The following is a 24039-nucleotide window of genomic DNA, read 5'->3' as shown; positions in this document are numbered from 1 at the left end:
CAGAATTCCCCAAGCTTTGGATAGTTCACCCACTAATAGGGAACCTGAGCTGGGTTTAGACCGTTGTGAGACAGGTTAGTTTTACCCTTACATTTCTTTTAAATGTAACTTTAATCCTGAATATCCTGGGTTTTTAAAGATTGTGTTTTGGCTAATTAAAACAACCTTGAAATGTGTAACCCTTAAGTTATATTACTGATATATACCTCTTGACCTTAACTTCATTTTAACATAGTACTATAATTTTGTCATGGTATATATAAATATGTACCTAGATTAAGATTAGTATGTAACTCTGGGTATGGCTAAGATTTCTTTAGCAAAGACATTTTAATGGATCTCATTTCTGGAAGAAAAAGAAGCATCTGATAAGAGTTCAAAAACCAGTTTTTTATATTTTTTTTAATTACACATTTTATTAGTTTATTAACATTCATTATATTTAGTCTACACCAGTAAGAAAGCTGTTTTGTTTTTACTTTGTTTTTTGTACAACAATCCTCTACCCTTTTGACATCTTATCACATCCAGAATGCTGAAGTAATTTAGAAAAATTTGTTGTTTTAAAGTAAAATTCATTTTCTTCTCCAAACCTAGAAAAAGCCACTAATCTCTTTAATATTAATACATAATGCTGTTAGTTTTTCAGCATTAAAGAAAATTAGGAGAATGTTTTAATGATAGTTCCTTGAAAAACTGTTCTAGTGTAATTTTACTTTAAAGATAATAAAATGAAAATTGGTTCCTAAATGTGTCTTGGATTTTCCTTTCAAGGTTTTAGCACAGACCTGTAAATATATCTGCCATACGGAGGGGCTGGGGATGGGGGGGAGAGAACTGTCCCTTTTGTTGAGAGACCAAATCCACTAATTCTCATTTCCTCCCTCTTCAGACATATTTTCTGAAACATAAGTTACAAGGGCAGGTGTGGTTAGTCTAGCAAATCTGCAGATTATTTTTTAAGAACACGGCTGACTGTGTTAAGCAGGAGCAATAATTTTACAAGTAGATATCTCTTGATGAAACCCAAGGAATTTGCTGAAATCTTCATCTATCCACTCCCGCTCCAATTATGGTCTAGTAGTTCTCTTTTTTTTACTTATCTGTTACCCGTCAAGCACACCTAACCCACTGTATAAACAATAAATCTCTTAGGACAATGCCTGGCACAAAGACTCCCAACTGGGTTGCAATTTTGGATGCTACCACACCTCTGCCATGCCCGTACACTGCAAGGAATTTGGCTCTACACCAGCCAGTGGTTCCTTCACACAGAAGAATCCTCATCTGACTGCTTAAACCGGCTCTGTGGGCCTTCTCTGCTTCCAGAGTGGCTCTAAGTGGGATCCAGGTTCTCATAGAATCGTAGGACTGTATGGGACCTCAAGGGTTTATCTAGTCAAGTCCCCTAAACTCATGGCAGGACTAAGTGTTATCTAGACCATCCCTGACAGGTGTTTGTCCAACCTGCTCTTAAAAACCTTCAGTGATGGAGATTCCACACCTCCCTAGACAATTTATTCCAGTGCTTAACCACCCTGACAGTTAGGAAGTTTTTCCTAATGTCCAATATAAACCATCCTTGCTGCACTTTAAGCCTATGGCTTCTTGTCCTATCCATAGAGCTAAGCAGAATAATTTTTCTCCCTCCTCCTTGTAACAACATTTATGTACTTGAAAACTATTGTCATGTGCCCTCTCAGTCTTCTCTTCTCCAGACTGATCAACCCAATTTTTTTGATCTTCCCTCATAAGTCATTCCCTCATAAGTCACCTTTCATCATTTTTGTTGCTCTTCGCTGGACTTTCTCCAATTTGTCCACATCTTTCCTGAAATGTGGTGCCCAGAACTGGACACAATACTCCAGTTGAGGCCTAATCAGCGTGGAGTAGAGCGGAAGAATGACTTCTCGTGTCTTGCATACAACATTCCTGCTAATACATCCCATATCCCAGAATGATGTTTGCTTTTTCTTTTCTCGGTGAGAAAAGAGAGGTTGCAAAAATGCCTGAAGATAAAACACACTTGCCTTTCATTGATACAATAATTTAGCCATGTGCACAAAGTTTGTGGGTTTTTAGTTTTTCTTCTTGATGGACTTTATATCTTGTTGGAATATTACGATATTTTCATCTGCATGTGTATTTTAGCAATGTGTCACTCTTGTGCCTATTTTAAATGAAAATCTGTGGTCACTTTATTCCTGATACCATGCAATATTACTTACCATGAACATGGAGAACTTCTGTTATTCAGCCATTTTTAATTCAACTCCTCCTTCTACCCAGCCACTGTTAGGTGGCAGTATTGCAACAGTTTGTTTTGTATTGCTTTTTGCTTCCCTTTAACACGACATAGCATCATTATTTAATCACTGCCTCACTGAGAACTGGAGAGGTTGTAATGGTAACCATAGCTTGTTGGCAAGCTAAGATAAAAATCTTCAGGGATTCCCCCCTAGCCAGCCAGAACCTATTCTGAAGTACATTACAAAATTTTTCTTGACAGTTATATCCTATATACCTGTCATAAACAGATAGTTAAGGGTTAATGTCTCTTTTACCTGTAAAAGGTTAACAAACAGAGGACCAATCAGGAGACAAGATACTTTCAAATCTTAGTGGAGGGAAGCCTTTGTTTGTGTTTTTGGGGGTTTTGCTTTGTTCTCTCTGGGTCCTGGATGGGACTAGACATGCAACCAGGTTTCTTGCCAATCTTCCTGCTACAGTCTCTTATATATTCAGAATAGTGAGTATTAAATAGAAAAGGTGGTTATAGTCTTTTGATTGTTTTTTGTATTTGCAAATGTGTATTTTGCTGGAAGTATTTTAAATTGTATTTTTGCTGGGGGGAGGCTTCTCTCTAGTGTCCATAAGCTGAAAGCCCTGTAACTTTTACCATCTAAATTACAGAGACAACGTTTACTTTTTTTCTTTCTTTTTATTAAAAGTTTTGCTTTTTAAGACCTGTTTGATTTTTTCCCCTTGTTGAGGCTCAAGGGAATCAAGTTTGTACTTACCAGGGAATTGGTGGGAGACAGGGAGAAAGAAGGGAGGGGGGAAAGGTGGAATCTCTTTGTTTAGATTCACAGACCTTGAATCTGTCTATCTCTCCAGGATAGCCCAGGGAGGGAACGCCTGGGAGGCGGAGAGAAGGGGGAGAAAAAACCTGATTCTCTGTGTTGTGATTCAAGGAGTTTGAATCACGGTGATCTCCTAGTGTACCCAGGGCGGGAAAGATCTGGGAGGAAGAAAGGAGGGGAAATGGTTTATTCCCCTTTGTTGTAAGACTCAAGGAATTTGGGTCTTAGGGTCCCCAGGGAAGGTTTTTGGGGGGGCCAGAGTGCCCCAAAACACTATATTTTTGGGTGGTGGCAGCTTATCAGATCTAAGCTGGTAATTAAGCTTAGAGGAATTCATGCTGGTACCCCATCTTTTGGACTCGAAGGTTTATATTGGGGAATTATACCATGACATGGTGAGCAGTGGTGGGATAAGAATCCAAAAGCCAGTAGGATTATTATTTTTCTTCTTTTCTCTCTGCTAGCTGTTTATAAGTAGGGGAGAGGGCTTTTAAAACTACAGCCAGAATATTTTTTTTCTTTTCACCTTTCTGGTTGTGCAGAGAGACTGCCCGAAGGCAGAGACATTAAGGTTCAACAAGGGTCTTTTGTTAAACAATGGGACTCCAACTGTGAGGTCAACAGGAACTCCAGCAAAACATATCTGCAAACAAGGGTTTCTTTTTTTTTTACTCTATCGGGAAGGCTTGTTAAAAAGTGTTTAAAAAAGACACTTGCTAAACACCCTAAGAAGGCAACAAATAAGCAGCAGTTCAGGCATAAACACCAGAGGGCACCCCAATACAAGAAAGCAGAAACCATGACTACCAAGGAACCTGAAACAGGAACTGGCAAGAATGGATGCAGAGAAACAACATCAGAGACGTGGACCACAAGCGAGACATGGAAAGAAAACAAAAAGATATAGAAATAAGAGAAAAAGAGGTGGAGCCGAGCGAAGAGAAGAAAAAATCAAAGAGGCAGCTCACAAAGAGAACAAGAAGACAAAGAGACAGCCCACAGAAGACAGGACAGAACTCCAGAGGAGGCCCACCGGCAGGCCCTGGAATTAGAACAGGCTAAGCTGAAGGACACAGCCAATTCTTCCAACCCTTCGCCAGTTGTTGCTCCACATCCCAAGAAATTTCCTACCTACAAGGCAGGTTATGACACTGAAGCCTTCTTAGAAAATTTTGAAAGAACCTGCCATGAATACAGCATCTCTGAAGACCAGTACATGATAAAGCTGAGGCCACTGCTCAGCGGGCCCTTAGCAGAGGTGGCGGCTGAAACGCCTAAGGAGAACATGAACGATTATAAAGTTTTTCAAACCAAGGCCAGATTCAGAATGGGGATAACACCTGAGCATGCCCGTCGGTGGTTCAGAGTCCTAAGATGGAAACCAGATGTGTCATTCCCCCGACATGCCTACCACATTGCAAAGAATTATGAAGCCTGGATATCAGGAACAAAGGTTAACAATATGGATGAGCTGCACCTCCTAATACAAATGGAGCAGTTCTTAGAGGGTGTTCCTGAGGAAATAGAAAGGTACATCCTAGATGGGAAACCCAAAACTATAACCGAGGCGGGGGAGATTAGAGCCAAATGGATGGAAGTGACAGAAAAGAAAAAAGCTACTGTCAAGGGGAGCAAATACCCCAGGGGGCACACCGGCAATAAACCCTATAACCGAGGGCAGCCCAAGACCCCACCGACAACCCAAGGAAAGCCACAGACGCCCTATTCTCCCACCTCACCAGTCTCCAGTAACCCACCTCGGCCCAGTGACCAGTCAGCTGGACAATGCTTTAAGTGTAATGAACTGGGACATATAAAGGCCAACTGCCCCAAGAACCCCAACCGAGTGCAGTTCATTACACCACCATCACACCAAAGATCCCCAGGCCCAGATGCCTCTCAAATACCCTTGGAGCGAAGGGAAACTGAGAATGGGCGGAAAGAAGGTTATCGCGTGGAGAGACACGGGGGCACAAGTGTCAGCTATCCACCAATCCTTGGTGGACCCCAAATTCATCAACCCAAAGGCCCAAGTGACAATTTACCCCTTCATGTCACAAGCTGTAGACTGGCCTACAGCTGAACTGCCTGTCCAGTACAAAGGCTGGTCAGGAATGTGGACTTTTGCAGTCTATGACAATTATTCCATCCCCATGCTACTGGGGGAAGATTTGGCCAACCAGGTAAAGCGGGCTAAGAGGGTGGGAATGGTTACACGCAGCCAAACCAGGCAAGCTTCCAGACCCACCCCTGTTCCTGAGCCATCCACAGGGGCCCCGTCTGTGTTAGTAGAGACCCAGACAGAGGTAGTGAACCCAGATTCCATACCAACGACCGAAACAGCCACAGTGCCTCCAGTCCCAAACCAGGAACTGGAAAAGCAACCAGCACCAGAACTATTGCCAGACTGACGCCAGTGCTTGCAAACCCATCTTTGACCCCAACGCCAGAGGGCGCCAGCGAGCCTGAACTGGCAGAAGCAGCAGACAACCATACCCAAGAGGCTCAGCCAAAGCCTGAAATACCACCTGGTGCACCAGTGGAGAGCAGTTCACCAGTAACGGAAACAACCACATCACCTACATCGCTTCCAGAGGGACCAAGCCCAAGTCCATAGTCTAAGGAAGAACTGGTGTCTCCAGCCTCAAGGGAACAGTTCCAGACTGAGCAGGAAGCAGATGACATCCTTCAGAAAGCTTGGGCAGTGGCACAGAGCACCCCACCGCCTCTCATCTCTTCTAATTGATCCCGGTTTGTTGTAGAACAAAGACTTTTATACAAGGAGACTCTTTCTGGTGGACACCAAGAAGAATGGCATCCGCAAAAACAGTTGGTGGTTCCAACTAAGTACCGGAAAAAGCTCTTAAGCTTAGCCCATGATCATCCCAGTGGCCATGCTGGGGTGAACAGAACCAAAGACAGGTTGGGGAAGTCCTTCCACTGGGAGGAGATGGGCAAGGACGTTGCCAAGTATGTCCGGTCTTGTGAGGTGTGCCAAAGAGTGGGAAAGCCCCAAGACCAGGTCAAGGCCCCTCTCCAGCCACTCCCCATAATTGAGGTCCCATTTCAGCGAGTAGCTGTGGATATTCTGGGTCCTTTCCCAAAAAAGACACCCAGAGGAAAGCAGTACATACTGACTTTCATGGACTTTGCTACCCGATGGCCGGAAGCAGTAGCTCTAGGCAACACCAGGGCTAAAGCTGTGTGCCAGGCCCTAACAAACATTTTTGCCAGGGTAGGTTGGCCCTCCGACATCCTTACAGATTCAGGATCTAATTTCCTGGCAGGAACCATGAAAGAACTGTGGGAAACTCATGGGGTGAATCACTTGGTTGCCACCCCTTACCACCATCAAACCAATGGCCTGGTGGAAAGGTTTAATGGAACTTTGGGGGCCATGATACGTAAATTCGTCAATGAACACTCCAATGACTGGGACCTAGTGTTGCAGCAGTTGCTTTTGCCTACAGGGCTGTACCACATCCCAGTTTAGGGTTTTCACCGTTTGAACTTGTGTATGGCCACGAGGTTAAGAGGCCATTACAGTTGGTGAAGCAGCAATGGGAGGGGTTTACGCCTTCTCCAGGGACTAACATTCTGGACTTTGTAAGCAACCTACAAAGCACCCTCCGACACTCTTTAGCCCTTGCTAAAGAAAACCTAAAGGATGCTCAAAACGAACAAAAGGCCTGGTATGATAGACATACCAGAGAGCGTTCCTTCAAGGTAGGAGACCAGGTTATGGTCTTGAAGGTGCAACAGGCCCATAAGATGGAAGCATCATGGGAAGGGCCATTCACGGTCCAAGAGTGCCTGGGAGCTGTTAACTACCTCATAGCATTTCCCAATTCCTCCCTAAAGCCCAGAGTTTACCATGTTAATTCTCTCAAGCCCTTTTATTCCAGAGACCCACAGGTTTGCCAGTTTACAGCCCAGGGAGGAGATGACGCTGAGTGGCCTGAAGGTGTCTACTACGAAGGAGAAAGTGATGGTGGCGTGGAAGAGGTGAACCTCTCCACCACCCTGGAACGTCTGCAGCAGCAACAAATCAGGGAGCTGTGCACTAGCTTCGCCCCATTGTTCTCAGCAGCCCCAGGACGGACTGAATGGGCATACCACTCCATTGACACAGGTAGTGCTCACCCAATTAGAACCCCACCCCACCGGGTGTCTCCTCATGCCCAAGCTGCTATAGAACGGGAGATCCAAAACATGCTACAGATGGGTATAATCCACTCATCTACCAGTGAATGGGCATCTCCAGTGGTTCCAGTACCCAAACCAGATGGGGAAATACGCTTTTGCATGGACTACCGTAAGCTAAATGTGGTAACTTGTCCAGACAACTATCCAATGCCATGCACCGATGAGCTATTGGAGAAGTTGGGACATGCCCAGTTCATATCTACAATAGACTTAACCAAGGGGTACTGGCAAGTACCGCTAGATGAACCTGCCAATGGGGCCGGAATTCATCACCCATGCGGGGGTGTATGAATTTAATGTGCTTCCTTTCGGTCTGCGAAATGCACCCGCCACCTTCCAAAGGCTGGTAGATGATCTACTAGCAGGACTGGGAAAATATGCAGTTGCCTACCTCGATGATGTGGCCATTTTTTATGACTCCTGGCCCGAACACCTGGAACACCTGGAAAAAGTCTTTGAGCGCATCAGGCAGGCAGGACTAACTGTTAAGGCCAAAAAGTGTCAAATAGGCCAAAACAGAGTAGCTTACCTGGGACACCAGGTGGGTCGAGGAACCATAAACCCCCTACAGGCCAAGGTGGTTGCTATCCAAAAGTGGCCTGTCCCAAAGTCCAAGAAACAGGTCCAATCCTTCTTAGGCTTGGCCTGGTATTACAGGCGATTTGTACCACACTACAGCCAAATCACTGCCCCACTGACCGACCTGACCAAAAAGACCCAGCCAAATGCAGTTAAGTGGACTGATGAGTGTCAAAAGGCCTTTACCCAACTTAAGGCGACGCTCATGTCTGACCCTGTGCTAAGAGCCCTGGACTTTGACAAACCATTCCTAGTAACCACAGATGCATCTGAGCGTGGTATAGGAGCAGTTCTCATGCAGGAAGGACCGGATCACAACTTCCATCCTGTCATGTTTCTCAGCAAGAAACTGTCTGAGAGGGAAAGCCACTGGTCAGTCAGTGAAAAGGAATGCTACGCCATTGTGTACACCCTGGAAAAGTTACGCCCATACGTTTGGGGACAGCGGTTCCAGCTACAAACCGACCATGCAGCGCTAAAGTGGCTTCATACTGCCAAGGGAAACAACAAAAAACTGCTTCGATGGAGTTTAGCTCTCCAAGATTTTGATTTTGAAATTCAACACATTTCAGGAGTTTCTAACAAAGTAGCTGATGCACTCTCTCGTGAAAGTTTCCCATAATTCACTAGTAAAAAATTGTCCTTAAAATGTAGAAAGTCTTGTAGTTTACATGCTTAATAGTATATATAAAGGTGCATGTGTTGTATTAATCTGGTTATTCTAAAGTTCTAGGAAGAAATCACCGCCAGTGAGGTTTCCCACTGTCTGCGATTTGGGGGGCGTGTCATAAACAGATAGTTAAGGGTTAATGTCTCTTTTACCTGTAAAAGGTTAACAAACAGAGACCAATCAGGAGACAAGATACTTTCAAATCTCGGTGGAGGGAAGCCTTTGTTTGTGTTTTTTGGGGTTTTGCTTTGTTCTCTCTGGGTCCTGGATGGGACTAGACGTGCAACCAGGTTTCTTGCCAATCTCCCTGCTACAGTCTCTTATATATTCAGAATAGTGAGTATTAAGTAGAAAAGGCGGTTACAGTCTTTTGATTGTTTTTTTGTATTTGCAAATGTGTATTTTGCTGGAAATATTTTAAAATGTATTTTTGCTGGGGGGAGGCTTCTCTCTAGTGTCCATAAGCTGAAAGACCCTGTAACTTTTACCATCTAAATTACAGAGACAACTTTTACTTTTTTTCTTTCTTTTTATTAAAAGTTTTGCTTTTTAAGACCTGTTTGATTTTTTCCCCTTGTTGAGGCTCAAGGAAATCGAGTTTGTACTCATCAGGGAATTGGTGGGAGACAGGGAGAAAGAAGGGAGGGGGGAAAGGTGGAATCTCTTTGTTTAGATTCACGGACCTTGAATCTGTCTATCTCTCCAGGATAGCCCAGGGAGGGAATGCCTGGGAGGGGGAGAGAAGGGGGAGAAAAAACCTGATTTCTCTGTGTTGTGATTCAAGGAGTTTGAATCACGGTGATCTCCTAGTGTACCCAGAGCAGGAAAGATCTGGGAGGAAGAAAGGAGGGGAAATGGTTTATTCCCCTTTGTTGTAAGACTCAAGGAATTTGGATCTTGGGGTCCCCAGGGAAGGTTTTTGGGAGGACCAGAGTGCCCCAAAACATTATATTTTTGGGTGGTGGCAGCTTATCAGATCTAAGCTGGTAATTAAGCTTAGAGGAATTTGTGCTGGTACCCCATCTTTTGGACTCTAAGGTTTAGATTGGGGAATTATACCATGACAATACCAAAATACCATTCACTAATGAATATTCTTGGATTGATCTACCTTGATAGTTCCTCCTCACTCTGGGCTTATTACAAAAGGCATAAAGTATCTACACACTTAGTTTCATTAGTAAATAGCCTCATTGCTCTTGCTGGTATTGTACTTGTGTTGCTGCGAATAACACCATGGCCACTTGTTCATTCCTCTTATTTGCATTCCAAGATATTCCAGGAATGTATTCTGGGTTAGATTCTTCACCTATGCTGTACTGACTAGGAAAAGAAGTGATGCTGTTAACGGATTTCAAATTATGAATTGAACTTCCTTGATGCCAGAAATATTCAAGTTGGGTCTTTTTGATAGTCAGACTGCCACATGAGCTGCTTACTTGCCTTCATGGGCTTTGCAAAGGCTAACATTTTTCCTTTTGTTTAGATAACATTTTCACTACACTCTAGGTACCTGAAAAATATTTTGGAAGTGCAAAAAAGATTTCAATCTAATTGACTTTCAAGAACTTTGACAGCAACCAGAGTCTTCACCCAGGACAATACTTGTGCTAATATATATACAAAAGTTATTTCAGGTCATTTTTAGAGATGTTTTAATAGTTTTCCCTCTACCTCTGAGTGGTTTACAGATGAACACATTGTACATAGAGAGCTTAACTTTACAGGTGAAATGACACCGACCAGTTTCAATTGTTTTCAAAAATATCAATTTTTAAAATGTCTTTTTCTGTGACATGGATCATGTGCAGAATACATGATTGTGTGGCGTGGTATTAAGGTGTTACAGGCCCACACTTGAGCTGCATAGTTTAAAACTCAGATCAATATGATCAGAAGCATATAAGCAACTGAAGTTGTTGTGCGGTATAGAGGTTTTGCCAGTTTTAAAGCTGCACTGCATTTCTCCAGACACACCTTTTAGAGACTCAAACACATAGGCTAAGAACTTCAAGCTTAAAACTTCTACATTGTCATAGGGTGAAGATACAATATGCTGATTTCCCTTCACACACAGCCACATTTCCCTGTTACTTTGTGGAGCTCTTCAGAGCATGATTTTGGTTTTCCTCTATCATCATTTGTCATTTTGGGTTGTTTGCTTTTCTTAAAACAGAAGACCATTTTCAGACAGTATTTCATTTTTTGTCTCCTCATTACACCTTGGAGCTGCATTCATGGTTGCTTAAGAGTAAAGGAGGGTTTTTATTTGCAAAGAGAGATTGGTTTTCCTTAGAATATCAAACAACTTGGAAGGTGTTGAGCTTAGCGTTCAGAAGATTTTCTAAGGAATCCAAGTGAGAATCACTTTTAAGTCCTGTATTTAAGTTAGTATTTGTGGTGTTTCCTTTGCATTCTCCTTGCTCCCCGATGTACCAAATGGGTCACTGGGCTTATTTTGAAAACAATACATTGTACCTGTATTGTAGCTAACAATTATTTTCTTCCCAGTCCTAGTTTGTCATTAGTTGTCTCCTCACAGCAACTTACCATTGCCCTGGCCATATCCCGAAACTGGGTAATTGCACTCTTCCTACCCAAAATGATTCATTCTTTGGTGCCAAATGGAAGTCACTCTTCACTTCCCTTCCTAAAAACTGTTTCATATGCTGCTGGAAAGAGAAGCTGCCACACTCAATTCCATCTGTATTTTGTTGATGAATGAGTGGTCCCTATATATTATAAACAAATTGAAAAGCATTTTGGGATTCTTCTGGATGAAAGACACTAAATAGATATATGGTATTAATAGTGTTATTAGTTAGGGATGCTAACAAAAAGCTTCTTTCAAAGTAAACACCATTCCAGCGAGCTGCCAGGGATAGTGTCCAAGGTCTTAGTCATCACTGTCCCCCTTCTGGCTGTGTGCTACTGGCATATGATGCCCAATTGCACCATCCTGAAATACATTAACTTCAAGAACAACAAGGAGTCTGGTGGCACCCTAAGACTAACAGATTTATTTGGGCATAAGCTTTCGTGGGTAAACAACCTCACTTTTTCAGATGTGGTTTTTAACCCATGAAAGCTTATGCCCAAATAAATCTGTTAGTCTTCAAGGTGCCACTGGACTCCTTGTTGTTTTTGTGGATACAGACTAACACAGCTACCTCCTGACAATTAACTTCAAGGGCAGTCTTGAATTTGATTCTCGTAACAGATAAGCTAGTTTTTCCTGTGCAATCATTTCATATCAGGACTAAAAAACTGTCTCACCCCAGTGTAGAAACATGACAGTAAGATCTCCCAAATCAAAATGATTGGGGACTTTTTCAGAAATCATATCACAACTTCACGTCCTCCTGTATTTGATCACATAAATATTGGGCCTGAGGTTTCCAGGTGGAAATAGAATTCTTGCAAGGGGAATCACTTCTGAAGGATGCAAGCTTCTTTTAAAGAAAATTTCCACTCTGTAGATGTTTAACCAGGATACTGTGCAAGAAGAAGCTTTTAAAATCTGCTAATCTCAATAGATTCTCATAAATAAAAATAGGTACTTCATTAAGCAGACCTATGGTACCATAACTCCTGACTGTGATTTAGGTATAAAACATTTCTAAGGCACATGACACTGTAATACGTGATCACTGTTCAGAGGTTATAAAAATGCATTGAGAACTACTCAGAAGGGCAGTAGATCAGTTCGCCATGCCCTCTCACACTGTCCTCCAAAGGTTGTAGATGGCTATTGAATAGGAGCTGTCATGAAGGAATCCAATTATCAGAGCTCTTGGGGAGAAGAAACAGCTGTCCCTCACATGCGCATGCACATGCGTCTGACGAAGTGGGTATTCACCCATGAAAGCTTATGCTCCAATACCTCTGTTAGTCTATAAGGTGCCACAGGACTCTTCGTCACTTTTTACAGATCCAAACTAACATGGCTACCCCTCAGACAGCTGTCCCTCATGACTCTTTAAGATCTGTATCAGAGGCCTGATCCTACAAAGTGTTGAGCTCTTTCTGGAGAGTGCTGAAGGCACTCATTTCCTATAGATTTCAGTGGGAGTTGAGGATATTCATCTTGTGAGATTGGACAAAATGGACAGTGTGTTTCCATTCAAGTGTGTTGCCCATAGTGCATGCGACACTGTCACATGTATTTGAATTTTCTCAGTAAAATAAGAGGAAAGTTCCTTACAGCAAGAGGTTGTTGATTGCCCCCCCTCATTCCCACAACTAGATAGATGAGATAGCTAATGATTCAGGATGTCTCCTTAGATAAAGAATGAGCAAACTCTATGGTTATGAAGAACAGTCTTTTAGCCACAGTCAGCTTCCATAAATTCAGTGCATGATACTTTCAGCTGCATGATTCATTTCCAAGCAGCACTCTTGCCTTCATATTTTAGCTGAATGTTTCTGAGAACTATGGTGAAGTGAGTGGAAGGTGCAGCGAAAGGGGAAATTTGGGGGACAGACTCTCAATGCTTGAGAGCAGAATGTTATACAGTGTTACTGATTGTCAGTCTCATAATCCTGGTAGGGGGGTTGTCCTTCCTGCTGTGGAGTTTGAGAATAAATTCCCACTGCTCTACAAGCCAGTTAAAAATACCAAAGCATGTTCAAAGCCCCTAAATAAATAAAAGTGATCAAGCACCCTTTTTATTGTGAGAATTTTGAAGATGAGGAGCCCATTCACCTGGGGCGGTGGAGGAGCCTTCCCCTTCAGATGAAGCAGAAGAATACAAAAACAAGGGAACAGACACTTAAATTAAAAGGTGGAAAATTCAAAACTGAGAAAAGGAAATACTTTTTCACACTACATGCAATTAGCCAGTGGAACTCATTGCCTCAGGAAGGTGGTGTAGCTGAGAATTTAGCAAGGTTCAAAAAGAGATTGGATAACAAGAATATCCAGAGTTATCGCAATTAATGCTAACAAAATTTTTGGAAGGGATACTAAATTTGAGGGTGTAAACCAATCTGTAACTATTAGAGAGCAGGATGAGACCTAGGGTGTGTGTAGGGGAGGCAGATTATCCCACATCTGCCCATTGTGGGGTTCTCACACCTTCTTCTGAAGCATCTGGTACTGGCTGCTAATAGAAACAGATACTGGACAAGACGGACCTTGGATCAGATCCAGTATGGCAATTCTTATGTTCCTAGTGACTAATTCAGGACACTCCGATATCAAAGCCATTGCTTGAGTGTCAATCTAACGTTTTACAGAGCTGCCTAGTATGACAGAATAAAACAAAACAAGTCCTGCACTACGTTATCTCCTGCAGCTAAGCCACAGGCCGTTCCGTGGAAGTTGTTTATTAACACAGAAGGGATCCACCCATGTTGAATAGAAAATGTTGTCTTATGGCTAAAGCTCTTGAGCCAAACTCATCCCTAGTGTAATTCCACTGAAGTCAGGGATTATTTTGGCCCCTTGTTTGTGAGTGCCAAAAGATGACCACAAAAAGGTGCCCTCTGACACAACGTGAAGTTCAGTTGCTTTAGTGAGGAGAAGTCATGTGGTACTTCATCTAATATAGTTCTGGTCATTTATTCAGTTGTAACCCTTCTGCCGGGCGCTGTCAGCAGGAACAAGGACCAGATTCAAATGGCATGGGGGGGGGTCCTCTTAAAATTAACCAGCACCACTGGCCTGAGCCCCTAATCAAAATTTCTGGGGTCACTAACTACCTTCCTTGGATGCTTTTAATAGTAAATACTTCCCCACTCACAACCCCAGAGTGAGAGAGAGAGAGAGATCCCACCCCATACCCTGGAATAGTTAATTGTCTGGTGATTAGGACACTCACCTGGCATGTGAGAAACCCGGGTTCAAGTCCCTACTCCAAATGAGACACACCCCAAACCAGATCCCATCTGAGTGTCCTAACCACTAGGCTATTGGCTATTTTGGAGTGTGTGGGTGGTGCTCTCACTCCCACCCCAAAATCCGTTCTGGACCAATGAAACCTCCACAGTTTCAGTGAATTGCCATTAGATGCACTCAGAACTGGCTTTATGCTGCTCCTGCTGAAGTCAATGATGTCTTCCCTCATTGAAGTAAATGGTAAATCTCCCATTGACTTCAGCAGGAGCAATCCTGAACAATGCTTTGAAAATCTCAACCGTAATAGTTTTAACAACTCACCCAGCTCTGGCTGTGGGCTGTATAATATTGTTAAAGATCATGAACAAAATGATAATTTTATGTACCGTTGCTCTAAGATGCCAGGCTAATAATTACAGAAAAGACTGGCAATTTTCTTTAATAATAGATACCTTTTGCCATGTGATGAAAGCCCACTGTCCTCCTCCATAATCTATAACACCATTTACTCCTGCTTTTTCTGTTTCCTCTTCTCACTGCTCCCTGAGGCTGTTCCCTGCAGCTTGCCATCATAACAGCATGCAACAAAATAACCCCTTTGAGGCTGCTGCCAAGGGCACTCTGTGGATTACCTGGCAGTGGGCAATCTAAGAGGACAGCAGCCAGTATCCTCTCTTAGAGATCATGTACCTTACTTCACAGTGGGCCTGTTTGTGTTCTCTCTGGCCTCAGAGGGGGAAGTCCCAATCCCAGGCCTCCCACCTGGATTTCCACTTTTGGCTTCTAAAAAAACAGGACAGCAGTAGAGCAGGGCCTTTGATTGTTTGACCCCTGTCAGCAGCCAATTGCGGGATTCATCATGTCATCATGACACCACCTCAAACTGTTTATTTTTTTTTAAGTCTCTAATTGGCTGTATGACAAAAGCAGTAAATAGACCCTCCTCCCTCCCTTAGCCCGATATAAAACACAGAAGAAATGTGAATGTTCTCTTAGTAACTTCTACACTGACTCTCTTTGAGAGGAAAACAAAAACATATTTTGCTTCCAGTTGCTAAGGGTTCTCTCCAGTATGTCTCAAGGGCTCTTTATTTTGCAGAAATTTGAGGTGGAAAAGAAGCTGGGTTGTCTACTCCATGCCCCTGCCAATTCTGGGTGTCTTTCAACAGTACACATTCTATTGACTGGTCCAGTCCAGCAATAAAAATGTGTGTTAACCACCATCAAGAAGAATGGGGCTGTCTATAAATACCTGCTAGTTACATTTCTTTATGCCAGGACAAGCTTAAATTCTGGCTAAACGGATTGATACCAATCAGTGATATCACAGAGACCCAGAGAGAAGGTTCTAGAAGAAGACAGCAGATGGTGTCAGCTGAGGGGCAGCAAGCACAGGAAAGCTTAGTGCTAATCGACTATAAGGGAGACATTCAAAGGGCAGTTAGCTGCTCCACTCCCATTGAAAATTAGGTGCCCAACTCTTCGTTTGTGCCTTTGAAAATTCCCCTCCTCCCCCTCTAGGTAGGAATGGGCCAAACCGTGGAATTAATAGGTGACTGACTGATGCATACCTTGGAAGTGTTTTGGTCTCATGTCTTCTTCCACACAAGAAGTGCACCAATAGCTCACTGATACACCTGTGGTGGGGCTTATAAGTATTAGAGGATGGTTCTTTCATTTAAAATTTCATCTACTTTTAAAAAAAGGGCTGATCAATTTGATTGGCTTATACTATATGTCCTATCACTAAAAGTATAAGAGAAAATACCAAGGGCAGAGCAGTATACATCTTTCTTCTAATATTTTGAATTTATTTTCATTGCTCTTTTTTCTAACCCTTTTATTCGGTTTACTGAAAGTTTTTCCTGAGCAATATACGCTTCCTTTCCTTTCTCCTCCCCTCCAAAAGTCTTGATGCCCTTTCAGCAATAGTTTTTGGCTCAATGCAGTTTCTATTAATAATTAAACTTGGGATACCGAAGAGTTCACATATTTGATTTGATTAGTAGAGAAATAGGCCAGAGGGCCATAGTCTCATAAATTGCTATCACAGGGGCAGGTTGGCTCTCTGAATGTGGCATAAAGTGTCACTTCCTACTCCTGATCCTCCCTCTTCCTGCCTACTACACAGCTGCTTCTCTTTACTGCTTCACCTCCTGGCTGCTTCTATTATCTTGTCTCCATCACTAACTTTGCATCATTTAACATAATGGGTGTAGGATATTTATTTTTCTCTGACAAGGTCCCAGATGTGCCCCTCTAAAAGTCCATGGATGAATGTGTGACCTTGCCAGAAGGGCTCAACTGGCCAGTAAGCACGTGACTTAGGACACTCAGTGTCCACATCTATTGTCTCACATATGTTTGTATATGTCTACAAATAACAATTGTGTTTTTAAGTAAATAGAAATTCCTGGAGTAAGGGAATAAACAGACTATCATACATTCCTAAATAGAAACAAATTGTTGGTTTGTGTATTTCTTCCATTGTCTCTTACACGTGTTATAAAATTTAAGTTGAGAATTAAGCCATAGTTTCAAAAGCTCCCACAAAGAAAGAAACGAAACAAAACAAAAATCAGGAGTTCAATGTACTGATTATTTCATTTTATGTGCTGTCAGTAACGCTCACATTCACACTTCAGAAGCCTACTGGTACAACTATTTGCTTGAAAATAGCAGCAGAACAGAAAATTGGAACCACAAAGTGACTTCTGCTGCTGTGTGAATCACTATCCAAAGAGTAAGATTGATGGACTGTTTTAAATGGACTTACCTTTTAAAACATTTTGGTAAATTTGCTGCCTCATGTTTAAACAACCCCATTTACCTTTTATGGTTCAAAAATTGGAGAAAAATGTGTTTATTTGTCATTTTACAGGCTTCCCCCATTCCATGTGTCATCTCAAATGGCATTCATTGGGCCAAATCCTCAAATGATGTAAATTACTATAGCTCCATTCTCCACTGAGTTCAGTGAAACGAAAACTCAAACTTTACTTTACTTGTCAATTTACAACAGCTGAGAATCTGTCCAATATAATCTATATGGAGAACTAACTGATTCATTTTCATAATGTCTTCAAATTAAGTTAAACTGTGATGTAATGGTAGCAGTGCAGCTGGTAATTGACTTCTAAGCTTTACCAGATTCTTATCATAATAGCTATTAGCAAGCTAATCAATGGCAGTCACAGATGATCCACAAAGTATGCCATATAATCTCTTCTTCCCATTGCCATGAATTTTCTGAGGTTTGGGGTCTGGAGTATTAACTTATCTTCCCTGTGGACTCCTGTCTGCAACTTCAGCTGTCTAGAGATCAAAGAAGATCCCTTGTCTATGTTGTCATTGTGAGTGACAGACCGGCAATGTGTAATTTCAGTAGATCAACCCCTAGTATGAAAATAATAATACTTCTTCCTTAGTTAGATCGGTAAAATCAAAGTGAAGGTCTAAAACAACTTAATTTCATCCTTCAGAGAAAAGTCTTTCTTGAGTTTATAGTAACTTAAGAGGCCTTTTTTTTCGATATAGAACTGCTTCCTGATTAACCATTTCACTGCTATAGTCCATGTTTCATTTTTCTTGCTTTCATGACTGTTGCAGAATATTTTTTTAAGTGCTGGAGGATTTAAAATAGAAAAAATCAGAGGATAATCCGCCTCCAACATATTATGAAAAAATCATAGCATTAATTTTCAAACAGCAGGCAGTAGATCTGGATGATGTGGTATCACTGGGTAAGTGGTTTAGTGACAGCATGAGGAAAGTAGGGGATGTTTGCAGCAGTAGGGCCAGGACAACTGAATTTCTGTTAGGTTAGCCACACTAGCAGTCAACTTCCTCCTGAACATTGCTTGTCACAAAGTTCTTCCTGGAGTTGTGATAGTGTACCCTAGATTCTCAAAAAAAAAAAAAAAAAAAGTCCTGCCTTGTTAATAATTCTAAACTGGCAGAGTTTAGATGCACCACTGAGGAAATAGCTTGATGGAGAAAAGGCATTGACAATGAACTCAAAGAAGGTCATATTTCCATTCTCCTGAGGGGGAAAAAAGCGGTATAGTCACCATTTTAAAGAGTTATGGTGAAATTTTCATCAAGCTTTTATCCAGCTGTCACTTGTGGACATGAATAATTGTGAGCACACTGCAGATGGAAACATTAGCACACACTTTTGGTGAAATTCCAGCACCTGCTTGCATGCAAGATTACAATTTGCAGTCACAAAACTCATAGCAAATGAGTTTTGTAATTGGTAATGTAAGAATTGCCGTAGTGGATCAGACCACTCCAGGGTTATCTGTGACAGTGACCAACATCAGCTGTCTCAGAGCAAGGTGGAAGAAAGCTTGCAGTAGGCAACTATGGGATAACGTACCAACAGGGAAAGTGTACTCCTAATCCTCAATAGTTATAAGATGGGTTTTGCCCTAAGGCATAAGGGCGTATATCCTTTCCAAAATTATTGTTTATTTTTAAAATATTTTTTGCTATTACATTGTTGGATATTCCTGTTAGCCATATAAATATTCAGCTCTTCTTTAATCTTATTGAACTGTTGGCCTCAATGATATCGTATGCCAATGAGGTCCACATGCCAGTTATGCATTGTGGTTTTCCACTGGACCCAATGATTCTCACTCGCTGCTTCCTCCTTCTGATCTACTTTCTGAGCCACTATTAATATTTCCTTAAGCAGCAGCCATGACAAAGGATTTTAATCACTTCTTTACTTTTGACTCTAGGGCCTATTTTGCTAGTTTTCTCCTTTTTCTTTTTAAATCCCCGGTTCTCACATTTAGGATGCTTGAATGTTAGAACCGGGGTATTAGAACAGTTCAAATCTGAATATAGGCACCTGCACCTGCAGAGTGTTGGCACCTGGAAAGTGTGGGTGATAAATGTGTGCATGTAATTTTGGATGCCAGAACATGTAAATGGGGACATATTGTGGGTACCCCTGTCAGAATCCCATACACAGTGGTTGAAGATGCTAATTAGCCTCTTATCCCTTGACAATTTAACAAATTTAGCGATCTACCATGTCCCATTACAGCCACTGTTTCAATTGGAGAGTTGGTTTTGGGACTGAGACCCATCAGCTAATATGCAATTCACTCATATTACCACTGGGCGCTATCTCCCTCCATTTTAAATGACAAAATACCATGTATTAATATCAGGTGAAGAACAAATATCTTCTTCCTGTAAGAACATATTGTAAAGACTGAATAACAAAATCTAATCTGCGGGGGGAAAGCCCTTGTTCTTAACATGTCCTTTGGGTCACCTTGTGTGAGGTCCGGAAAACAGGGTAGAAACATTTTGTGAATATCAGTCAGCTGGTGACTCACTCCCTTTCCTTCTTTTTATAGAAGCAGCTTCTTCACATGGCTTTCCTTATCTTTGAGTCAGACAGATCTGTCTGCATCTGCATTGCTCTTTGCATTGGCAGAGCAGTACCTGAGAATCTGGACCATGGTGTTTTTGCGTGAACTTTTTTCACAAACTAGAAAGCCAGCTATTTAAGAAAGAGGGGCTCCTGACATCTTTTATCCCCAGTTCTAACATTTCTCAATGTCCTTTTTCACAGGCAACCTGCCTACATAACCTCTGACTTTCGTCAATCTTCAAAATTTTCAACCACTAGCCCTTGTAGTGTCTCAAAAGAGTAGCAGATGCTGTGCTATGGCACTTCCTCTCTTCAGTCTCTCAGGAGAAGTCTCTTGACATTTATTAAATTAAGCCATGTACTGGTTATGTCATGATGACATGTCATGTCATGTTTGGATAATAAAGTGTCACAAGAGAACCTGAGGCAATGGAATAAGATACACTCCTTCATTCTTGGATGCTCTGCCTGACTTCTACAAGTAGAAGCATGTACAAGTTGGAAAGCAGGCCTCAACGTACCTACAGAATTTGGGAAGTATCTTAAGCGATCTTGGAGTCAGTGTAGATAGTTCTTTAAAAAAATCTGCTCAATGTGCAACAGCAGTCAGAAAAGCTAACAGAATGATAGGAGCCACTAAAAAAGGGATAGATAAGACAGAAAATATAATGGCACTATATAAATTCCTGTTATGCCCACCTTGAATACCGTGTGCAATTCTGGCCATTCCATCTCAAAAAAGATAAATTAGAATCGGAAAAAGTACAGAGAAGGGTAGCAAAAAATGATGAGAGGTATGTAACAGCTTCCATATGAGGAGAGATTTTAGGACTGTTCATTTAGAAAAGAGATGACTAAGGGAGATAAGAGAATCATGAATGGTATAGAAAAAATGAATAAGGAAGCATTATTTACCCCTTCACATAACATAAGAACCAGGGGTCACCCAATGAAATTAATAGGCATCAGCTTTAAAACAAATATAAGGAAGTACTTCTTGACACAACACACAGTCAATCTGTGAAACTTGTTGCCAGGAGATGTTGTAAAAGCCAATAGTATAACTGGTTTCAGAAAAGAATTAGATAAGTTCATGGCTGATAGCTCCATCCATGTCTATTAGTCAAGATGGTCAGGGACTCAACCTAACACTCTGGGTGTTCCTAAACCTCTGACTGCCAGATGCTGGGGCTGGACAACTGGCACTAGCTCACTCAATCAATTGGGCTGTTCTGATCATTCCCTCTGAAGCATCTGGCACTGGATACTATCAGAAGATAGGATACTGTCTAGGTGGACCATTGGTCTCCAAGTATGGCCATTCTCATGTTCTTGTCTGTATGACAGGGTGGACTAAGTCCAGACACCCCCTGCTGGAAGCCTTGCAGCCCTGCATCACCCTGTCCCAGAATACAGCAGAAAGAAGTCCTCCAGGCAGTCTAGAGTGGCTGCAGAAGAGTGGCCAACAGAGGGGCTGCTGGAGCAACCAATAAGGGGCCAGAAGGGCCAGATAAAAGGCCAGCAACAGAGCCTTCAGTTGCTGTGTGGAGCTTGATGAGGGATGACCAGGTGCCAGGCTTGCTAGACAAACAGCAGGACTGAGGATAGCTCACTGCAGAGAGCTCACCAGACAGAACTGAGCCCAGAGAAGGCTGCCAAAGACCAGGGGCCTGGCTGGCTGGATAGAGTAGCAGCAGAATCATGAAAAGGTCAGTGCGGGGCAGGCTGAGCCCAGAGGACTCTGCCCAGGATCTGGCCAGACCAGGTGAAGATACTGAGATGGGCCCTGCTGGTCTGGTTGCAGACTCAGCCCAGGGCGGCTGCTGAAAAGAACACCAGCTGAGGGTACTGAGATGGGCCCTGGCCGGGTGGTTGAAGAAGGCAGTGCTCTGGGGAAGATGCCTTAGAGATACGGCCCCGTGCCAGGGCTGAGAAAGGTCTTTAACTGTATACCCTAGAAGGGAGTACAGCATGTGTGGCTTCAGCGGAGGGCTGAGCTGCTGAAGACCAGCCTAGAGAACCAGTGGCTAAGAGGGTGCTTGCGAGAGGCAGGCGCCATCCTGATGTAAGACCAAAAAAGAAAAGCAGGCTCCCACCTAGGGTGACCAGATGTCCTGTTTTAAAAGGGACAGTCCTGGTCTTTTGAGACTTTTTCTTATATAGGTGCCTATTATCCCCCAACCCCATCCAGTTTTTTCATAGTTGCTGTCTGGTAACCCTACTCTCACCTAACCGAAAGGGGGCCATCCATGAGAGATGGGTGCCTTTTCTCCCCCCCCCGCCCCCCGCAAGCCTCCCTGTGAAAAGAACTGTGATTGCAAGTATATCACCCAGAGAAAAGGGGGCGCTCGTGAGAGGCGGGTGCTGACCCCGTTACAGGCAGGTAGTAGAAACGTGTATTAAGAACATATTGATTTTCTGCTGATATTTCCTCACAATGCCTTTTCAAGTGCATAAACTGCTCTGACATTTTCAGGCTCCTCTTTCTGTGAAATGCCACAATGTTCACCTGCCCTTTGATGAGAACAAGAGATTGTTTAATGTCACAACACTGGATTTGCTCAATTTGCCCAGCTGAACTAATGGTGTAATTTTGTTTATGTTAAAGGTTCAGCATGCACTTTATTAACTTTTAGGAGAAAACACAAAAGCTCTATTATATACCTTTACTGTAAAAATAATAATAAAAAAACAACAGAAAAACCAATCTTTTGATGTATTCAGTGTGTAGCTTTTTGAAGTTTCAAATACTATACCAGGTGAACCGTGGAATGAAGAGCCTTTGCATTGGCCTCTAGGCCTATTGGCCTGTGATCTCATGCTGTAAGCAAATAAAAACTGAAAGAAAATCTAGATATTGGAACAGATTTCCTTATAAAATCAAACCTCCTTTTCTTTTCCTTTCTCCTCGCCCCCAGTGGAGTATCTCAAGTGGTGGTATGTTTGTGATTGTGTCAGCAGGCTCAGAGTCCCCACAGACTCTGCCTGCTCACAGAAATTAACCTGCTTTCAAAGAGAGTAACAAGCAGTACAGTCAAAGAGAGAGTTTAAGACCTTTCACATTCATTAAAATGTATTTGAAGAATGATAAATCTTCTGGATATGTCAAACAGCCCTCTTTTCTGCTTCACTTAAAAGCTACATTTCAGAGATCTGAGAGTAAACAACCACATAAAAGTTTCCTTAACAGAACCGTCTTGTACGTTTTTTCCTCCCTAATAAAATGGTGTTTATGGCTTAATATGTAGGATTGGAAAGAAAAGGATATGAGTAGGAAGATATAAAATCTATATGAAATATACAGATATAAAATCCACAGGCTGTAGAAATACAGCTGTATTTGTAAGTAGTATTCACCAAAACCTTTTCTTGTACAGAATGTAAAATTCAGTTAATTTCCCTTCTTATTCTTCTTATTCTACCAAAATTATTATTTTTTTTTTTTTACATTTTTGAAAATCATAATCGTTACACAACAGTGGCTTTGTATCTGAACTTAACTCAGGTTTGATTACCTTGCCATTTTCTGCATGAATTGAACTTACACCATCAAGATACAAGCTTTGGAAACATTTCATGTTGAATGAGGAAACTAAAATAGTCTAAACAGATGAAGGGGTATCACAAACTGATTATCATCTTTTGGTTTAAAGCTACAGGCCTGTATGTTTCTGCCATTAAGTTGGCGGTGCTGCCATGGCTGGTTTCAGGAGCAATCTATTGTTTCAAAGCAGAGGGCAGAACTTCAGCTGGTGTATGGTGTCATACCTCCTTTGACTTCAATAGAGCTATGACAATTTACATCAACTGAGAATCTGCCCCAGGATTTCTTGTCCACTTTGCTTATCCAGAAAGGAATTTAAGTAGCATCCATGTATTCCTTTTCATGAAACTTGAACAGATATATATGTTGGTTTGTTTATCACACAGTATTTGATATGGTGCCATGTTGTATCAACCAGGCAAGGTACCAACAAACTTCAACAAGACTTTATTTTTAAGTGAAAACCTCTTTACCAAGCTGCTGCTGCACCCTCTGTAACTCTCACTCTGCCTCCTCAACTCCTCCCCCCGCCTTCCTGTTTCCTGTCCTTTCAGACTCCCAACAGCCAGTGCTCCCAGTTCTGATAATCACAAGCAACATCTGAACACCTGAACACCTACTGAACACCAACATCTGAACACCTACTTCCTCTCTTAAGAAACTCTCCCAATTAAAATAAGCATTGTTGTTCTAACCACAGGAACAAATAGGAAACAAGACACT

Source organism: Gopherus evgoodei, chromosome 2 (genome assembly GCF_007399415.2).
Source record: "Gopherus evgoodei ecotype Sinaloan lineage chromosome 2, rGopEvg1_v1.p, whole genome shotgun sequence".
NCBI classification, from domain to species: Eukaryota; Metazoa; Chordata; order Testudines; family Testudinidae; genus Gopherus; species Gopherus evgoodei.
Note: the sequence above shows the minus strand (reverse complement) of the source record.